Source organism: Nicotiana tabacum, chromosome 3 (assembly GCF_000715075.1).
Source record: "Nicotiana tabacum cultivar K326 chromosome 3, ASM71507v2, whole genome shotgun sequence".
In the NCBI taxonomy this organism is placed as follows: domain Eukaryota; kingdom Viridiplantae; phylum Streptophyta; class Magnoliopsida; order Solanales; family Solanaceae; genus Nicotiana; species Nicotiana tabacum.
In genome coordinates, this window is record NC_134082.1 from 144023247 (window position 1) to 144031232 (window position 7986).

A 7986-nucleotide genomic window follows, 5' to 3' on the forward strand; every position below is an offset into this window, starting at 1 on the left:
CGATGATGGCGATGAAGCTCTTGATTATGATGTTGGTGTAGCAGTTGAGTTTGAGGAGAATGAAGATAAAGAAGAAGATGAACAGAGTGAGCTTGTGCTAAATAGGAGGATGATGTGCTGGAAATTGATGGTTTTGGCGCTATGCAGATGGGCAGTGGCATTGAGGAAGATGAGATACAAGAGGCGGATGAAGGAATGGCTTTGAATGTTATAGATGCTTATTGGCTTCAAAGAAAGATTTCTCAAGCTTATCAGGAAGCTTATTATTTAGGCTGGTATATCAGAATTCGATTGAACTTCAGTCTCCATTATCGGAGCTTATGTTTATAGTCTCCATTATCAGAGCTTTTGTTTACAGTTTGTGCCTAGGAGGTGAAGAATAAAAGAAGGGAAAAAGAAGAAAAAATAAAAATTTAATAAAGTGATTTGGAAAAGGACAGGGCCCACAAATTGGGACCTTGAACATACAAGTGTCAACAAAATGTGAATGAATGGATGATGTGACTATATAAAATATTAAATTAAATCCATGTCAGCAGCAATTGAACAACACGCACCATCATAAGTGTTTATCAATAGCCATTTTTCAAGTAAAGGTGTTCAAATGGGAAACTCAAGAGTTTATATATCGGCTTTACAAACTGATGCAAGTTTAAGTGGCCAGGAAGCCATTTCGCCTTTTATTTAAGTAAAATTAATTAATAAGTAAGGTAGTATTTTAGTCTTGTTCACCGAGAAAAAAATAATTTTTAGGCTTAATTTTTGGAACTAGCCCATAATAACCCAAGCCCAATACCCCTAAAACCCTAGACTTAAACTATAAAAGGACCTACACCCTAATGACCTAATACCCTAGACATATTTTTGGGATCAGCCGCAATACAAAAATCAGACCCCACGCCGATCTTCTGAGGATCAAACACAAATAGCCATTTTGGACTTTCTTCTACAAAGAAAGAAATGAGCTGAAATACACATAAAAAAAAAAAATACAAAGCAGCAAAAGACCTAGAGCACCTAAGGAAGTCTGAAAAATGCAAACAGACCTAGACAAACAAAGAAGGTGCTGCTTCTTCTTCAAAGCAAAAAAAACGAAGACTCTAAGGCAAATCCCATTCGCCATTTGCAACCAGAACACAAACGACCCCACCCCAAACATCTACCAGCTTCACGCTCAACAACCACACCTAAATCCACGCTACAATATCCAATGCCGGCCAGATCTCCTCTCAACACTACCATTTCCGGGGAACATAAACAAAAAACGAGCAACAAAACACACACACCCCTCTGCCGATTTTTTGCTTCTTCTTTTGACTTTGATTCGATTTTTGGTTTCAAATTCATAGATTTCATCCGAGTTTGAAAGCTATTTTTGTGTTCGGTTGATTCGAGGTCGTTGTTCATGATTCGCCGTCGAGGTTTGGAATTGCGGTTCGCAGATTCAAATGATTTTGATCGCTGTTTCAGATTCAATCAAAGTTGTGGTTTATTGACGTCCTTGTAACTGTCGAATTTTTATTAATCAGAGGCAAATTTAGTTCGTGGCAACTTCGGTTTGAATCAGGGGGTATGTTCTCTTATGTTTGTATTCTCCAGATCTGGTTTAACATGAAATCACGATTGCTTCACCTTATTTGTTACTATTGTTTGGATTTGTCTGTTTGAATTAATCTCAAGTATGAGTAAAGTGCGACCTTGTTCATTTGTTCGAAGTGTGACGACCCGGCCAGTCGTCTCATGAGTTACCTCTCTGTTTTCCCAATTTCTGCTTCTTTATGCTTTGTTTATCCGTGTTATGTGATATCGGGTTGGTAGGATTGAATCTGGAAGGAATTTGGTAAGGTTTGAGACATCTAGTCTCTTTTAAGGAAGTTTAAGTTGAAAAGGTCAACCGGATGTTGACTTATGTGTTAGAGGGCTCGGATGTGAGTTCTGATGGTTCGGTTAGCTTTGGGAGGTGATTTGTGGCTTAGGAGCACGATTGAAATGAATTTTGGAGGTCCGCAGTAGATTTAGGCTTGAATTGGCGAAGTTGATATTTTGGCGATTTCCGGTTGATAGGCGAGATTTTGATATAGGGGTCGGAATGAAATTCCGAGAGTTGCAGTAGTTTCGTTGTGTCATTTGGGATGTGTGTGCAAAATTTCAGGTCATTGGATCATGGTTTGTTTGGGTTTTTGATCGAAAATATAATTTGGAAGATTTTAGAAAGTTTGGCTTGAATCCGATGTGTTTTGGGTGATTTGATGTTGTTTGAAGTGTTTTGATGATTGGAACAAGTTTGAACAAGGTATTAGGATATGTTGGTACCTTTGGTTGAGGTCCCGGGGGCCTCGGGATGATTTCGAATGGTTGACGAAAAAGTTTAGACTTGTGAAGTTGTAGAATCTCAGCTGCTTCTGGTATTTCCGCACATGCAGATTTTTGTGGGAACAGCAGGAACCGCAGATGCGGTAGTTTGACCGCACTTGCAAAGGTGCAGGTGCGGAGAGTTGACCGCAGATGCAAAGTTGGTCCTTTAAGTGAATAACCGCAGAAGCAGTAATTTGACCGCATATGTTGTACCGCAGAAGCGGTGGGCGTGTCGCAGATGTGAAAATCCCTGGCCAAAAGGTATATATTGCTTCCTTCGCGAATTTTTGCAAAGAACTCCATTTTTGAAGATGGGAAAGAGGCTAAGGCATAGGATCTCAAGAGGAAATCAAAGGATATCGGTTGGGTAAGTTCCCTAAGCTTAATTACTTGGGTTAAGATCAATTTTCCACTGTTTAATCATGGTTTTAGTGGAGATTAAGGGCTAAAAATTAAGGATTAGGGCTTGAGTTTAAGAGGCCTTTAAAGGAGGATTTGAGGGGTCATTTGGACTCCGATTTTAGTGTTCTTGATATGCATAGACTCGTGGGGAGACGAGGAATCTATTGATGTAAATTTTTTGAATTTCGAGACGTGGGCCCGGGGGTCGGGTTTTAATAATTTGTGCCAGCCTATAGAAAACCTTAGGGGCATTTTGACTATTTTTCCTCACTTTACTTGCTAGAAGCAAATCCTTAGTCATGTTTTACCTGCTTAAATGTTTAAAAACTAGTTTTATTACTCTATTCCCAATTGTGAGGACTGTTTGGGCTGAGTTCCCTAATTTCCATTGTTGTGCCCGAGAGGATGTGAGGTTAAAGAACGAGAGTGGTTGAGAACCCAATTGTGAGGATGATTTTATATATGTGAGTTATGGATCGGGCTGCACACCGCAACAATACTTATATGGACCGGGCTACACGTCACAGTGATATATATATATATATATATATATATATATATTGGATCGGGCTGCACGCCGCAGCGATATGACGTTTGGGCTATAGGAGCCCCTCCGGAGTCTGTACACCCCCAGTGAGCGTAGTCGACTATAAATTATGGATCGGGTTGCACGCCGCAACGGTTACTATGATTTCTATTATTATGAGATACTAGTGAGCCGAGTGCTGAGAGTGAGTACTGTATGACGAGAGTCGAGTCATGAGTGACTGAGAGGGTGCCCGAGGGGCCATATTCTCAGTGATTCCTTGCCCGAGAGGCCTTGTTATGATGTTTTCACTGATTTCACTCTTCTTTTAAATAAGCCTCTGTTTGATATACCGCTAAGTATTTGATTCCAAATGTTTAAACTAGAAATGTGATTTTATAACAAAAACTGATTTTTAAACTTTAAATATGACCTGATATTCTGTTGATTATCGAGTTATGTATTTTTGAATAGCTCGTCACTGCTTTCAGTCCTTATTTACTCTAGTTACTTACGGAGTTGGTGTACTCACGTTACTCTGCACTTTGTGTGTAGATCCGTGTGCTCGAGTGACCGAGTGAGGGCTTTCAACTGTTTCAGTATTTGACAGAGACTTTGAGGTAGCTGCATGGTGTCCGCAGCCCTGTTCTCTCCCTCCTATCTTATTATTTTTTCGTATTTCCTAGACTATTGATGTATTAGGTATTCAGACTTGTATTAGAGGCTCTAGACTCGTGATACCAGATTGTTGGGGTTGTGTAGTTATTGTTATTTTGGCCTTCTGCATATTTCTGTTGTTTTAACGCTTATAATGACTTCAGTATTTAAAACTTGTGTTAAAAAATGGCTTAAATGTTAAAGGAAAATGGGTCGTGGTTAGTTGATTGGTTGGCTGCCTAGTAATGTGATAGGCACCATCACGACCGGTATTTGGGGTCGTGACAAGTTGGTATCCGAGCCTAGGTTACATAGGTCTCGCGAGTCATAAGCCGGTTTAGTAGAGTCTCGCGGATTGGTACGGAGACGTTTGTATTTATCCTCGAGAGGTTGCATAACCTTTAGTAAAAGCTTCATATTCTTGAAATTCATGTTGTGCGAACTTGTTGATTCGAGTTCTAAACTTCTATTATTCCATTCTCTCACAGATGGTGAGGACACGTGCTACCGGGTGGGGTGGACGACCACCAGTTCCACCAGATGGGGCCACCCGAGACCGAGGTTGCGGTCGAGGCCGTGGTAGGGGTGGAGCAGCTAGAGCAGCATCGGCAGATCCACTAGCTGCCCTAGTTCCCGATCAGGTCCCAGTTGTGGACACTACAGCAGCACCAGCCCAGGCACCAGTTGTGCCTATTCTAATTCCAGGCCTCCAGGAGGCTTTAGCTCAGATCTTATTAGTGTGTACCGAGTTGGCTCAGGCAGTTTCAGTTACTACGGCCGCAGCTACTTCTCAGGCCGGGGGAGGCACCTAGACTCCCGTTGCTTGCACACTGGAGTAGGTTGTGCAGGGACTCCAAACATCGTGGGCACCTCCAACCTAGCCGGTTGCACCAACTCAGGAGTTCGTGGTACCAGTTATGTCGGAAAATGAGCAGCATTGACTTGAAAGGTTTGGTAGACTCCAGCCTCCGACATTCAGCGGTGCAGAGGGAGAGGATGCCCAGGGTTTCTTGGATAAGTGCCAAAGGATGCTTCGTACAGTAGGGATTCTTGAGACTAGTGGTGTGGCATTTACTACCTTTCAGTTTTCTGGGGTTGCCTTCACTTGGTGGGAGACGTATGAGAGCGTAGCCCTGTTGGTGTAGCGCCCCTTACTTGGCAACGGTTCTTTGTTCTCTTCCTGGAGAAGTATGTACCACAGTCGCGCCGAGAGAAACTGCGCAGGCAGTTTGAGCAGCTATGTCAGGGGGAGATGATGGTGATGTAGTATGAGATGCGGTTCTCTGAGTTAGCCCGTCATGCGGTTTGTATGGTTCCCACAGATCGAGAGAGGATCAGGAGGTTTGTTGATGGCCTCACATATCAGCTTCAGATTCTCATGACTGGGGAGAGGGTGACAGGTGCTACCTTCGAGGAGGTTGTTGATACAGCCCGTGAGATTGAGACGGTTCGCTGGTAGGAGCGAGAGGAGAGAGAGGCCAAGAGGCCTCGGGGATTTGGTAGCTTTAGCAGTGCTCCTTCGAGGGGTCAGTTCTAGCAGGGTAGAAGTCATTCATTCAGGCAGGCTTATTCAGCTCGCCCAGGCTACCGTGGAGCATCATCAGGTCATGGCTTTCATAGTTTTCATCAGGTCCACTCATCACTTAGTGACCTTCCAGCTCAGAGCTCATCTCATGTTTCATCAGTCTAGGGTTCTTCCATGCCAGGTCCTTCTACTGGTCATTTCGGTTCTAGGGGTTCCCTTTAGTCCCCATCTCCAGCACTGGGGAGTTGTTATGAGTGTGGAAAGTTTGGACATATAAGGAGGCAGTGTCGTCGTCTTCATGATGGTCAGTCTCAGCAGAGGGGTCAGCCCTTGACTTCTGCTTCAATTACTTCATCACCCGCCCAGCCAACTAGGGGTGGAGGTCAGGTAGCTAGGGGCCGCCCTAGAGGGAGAGGTCGATCAGGTGGTGGACAGGCTCGTTTCTATGCACTCCCAGGTAGACCAGATGTTGCCGCTTCAGATGTCGTGATTTCAGGTATTGTTTCAGTCTACCACAGAGATGCCTCTGTATTATTTAACCCCGATTCCATTTTTTCTTATGTGTCATCATACTTTGCCCGTTATTTGAATATGCCCCGTAAGTCTCTTGTTTCATCTGTTCATGTATCTACTCCAATGGGCGATATTGTTGTTGTAGACCAATATGTATCGGTCGTATGTGGTGACTATTGGGGGTATGGAGACCCCGAATGGATCTTTAACTATTATATATGGTGGATTTTAATGTCATTTTGGGCATAGATTGGCTATCTCCGTGTCATGTTATTCTGGACTGTCATGCTAAGACAATCACATTGGCTATACCGGGTGTGCCACAGATTGAGTGGCGAGATATGACTAATTATGTTTCCAGTAGAATGATTTCATTCTTGAAAAACCAGCGTATTGTTGGGAAGGGTTGTCTTTCGTATCTAGCCTTTATGAGGGATGTCGATGCTGAGACTCCCAGTATTGATTTTGTCCCAGTTGTGAGGGATTTTCCAAAGGTGTTTCATGCCGACCTGTCGGGCATGCCACTGGACAGGGATATTGATTTCAGTATTGATCTAGTGCCGGACACTTAGCCCATTTCTATTCCGTCGTATCGTATGGCACCAGCGAAGTTTAAGGAGTTAAAGGAGCAGCTTTAGGAACTCCTTGATAAGGGTTTTATTCGGCCTAGTGTGTCACTTTGGTGTGCACCGGTTCTATTTGTGAAGAAGAAGGATGACACCATAAGAATGTGCACTGAATCTAGTCAATTGAACAAAGTAACAATTAAGAACAAGTATCCTTTGCCTCACATTGATGATTAATTCGACCAGCTTCAGGGAGCGAGAGTGTTCTCCAAGATTGATCTCTGTTCAGGCTATCACCAGTTGAAGATCAGGGATTCGGATGTCTTTGGTTTTTGATGATGTCTTTTGGGCTGACCAATGCCCCAGTAGTGTTCATGCATTTGATGAACAGCGTGTTCCGGCCCTATCTTGATTCGTTTGTCATAGTCTTCATTGATGATATTCTAGTGTATTCGCGTAGTCAAGAGGAGCACGCAGAACATTTGAGAGTTGTGTTACAGAGATTGAGAGAGGAGAAGCTTTATGCAAAATTCTCCAAATGTGAGTTCTGTCTCAATTCAGTGGCTTTCTTGGGGCACGTGGTGTCCAGCGAGGGTATTCAGGTTGATCTGAAGAAGATAGAGGCAGTTCAGAGTTGTCCCAGATCGTCCTCAGCTACAGAGATTCGCAGCTTTCTTGGTTTGGCAGGCTATTATTGCCAATTTTTTCAGGGATTCTCATCTATCGCATCACCCTTGACCAAGTTGACTCAGAAGGGTGCTTCATTTGTATGGTCGGACGAGTATGAGGAGAGCTTTCGGAAGCTCAAGATAGCTTTGATCACAGCTCCAGTGTTAGTTTTGCCATCAGCTTCAAGTTCATATACCGTGTATTATGATGCTTCGAGAGTTGGGATTAGTTGTGTGTTGATGTAGGAGGGTAGAGATATTGCTTATGCTTCTCGTCAGTTGAAGCCCCATGAGAAGAACTACCCCGTTCATGATTTGGAGTCGGCTGCCATAGTTCACGCATTGAATATTTGGAGGCACTGCTTGTATGGCGTATCTTGTGAGGTGTTCACTGATCATCGCAGTCTTTAGCATTTGTTCAAGCAAAATGATCTTAATTTGAGGCAGCGGAGATGGTTGGAGTTGCTTAAAGATTATGATATCACTATATTGTACCATCTAGGAAAGGCCAATATGGTGGATGATGCTTTGAGCCAGAAGGCAGTGAGTATGGGGAATTTGGCATGTATCCCAGTTGAGGAGAGACCTCTTGCAGTTGATGTTCAGGCCTTGGCTAATCAGTTTGTGAGGTTAGAAATTTTGGAGCCTAGTCGGGTATTGGCTTGCGTGGTTTTTCGGTCTTTCTTATATGACCACATTAGAGAGCGCCAGTATGATGATCCGCATTTGCTGGTCCTCAAGAATAGAGTTCAGCATGATGATGCCAGAGATGTA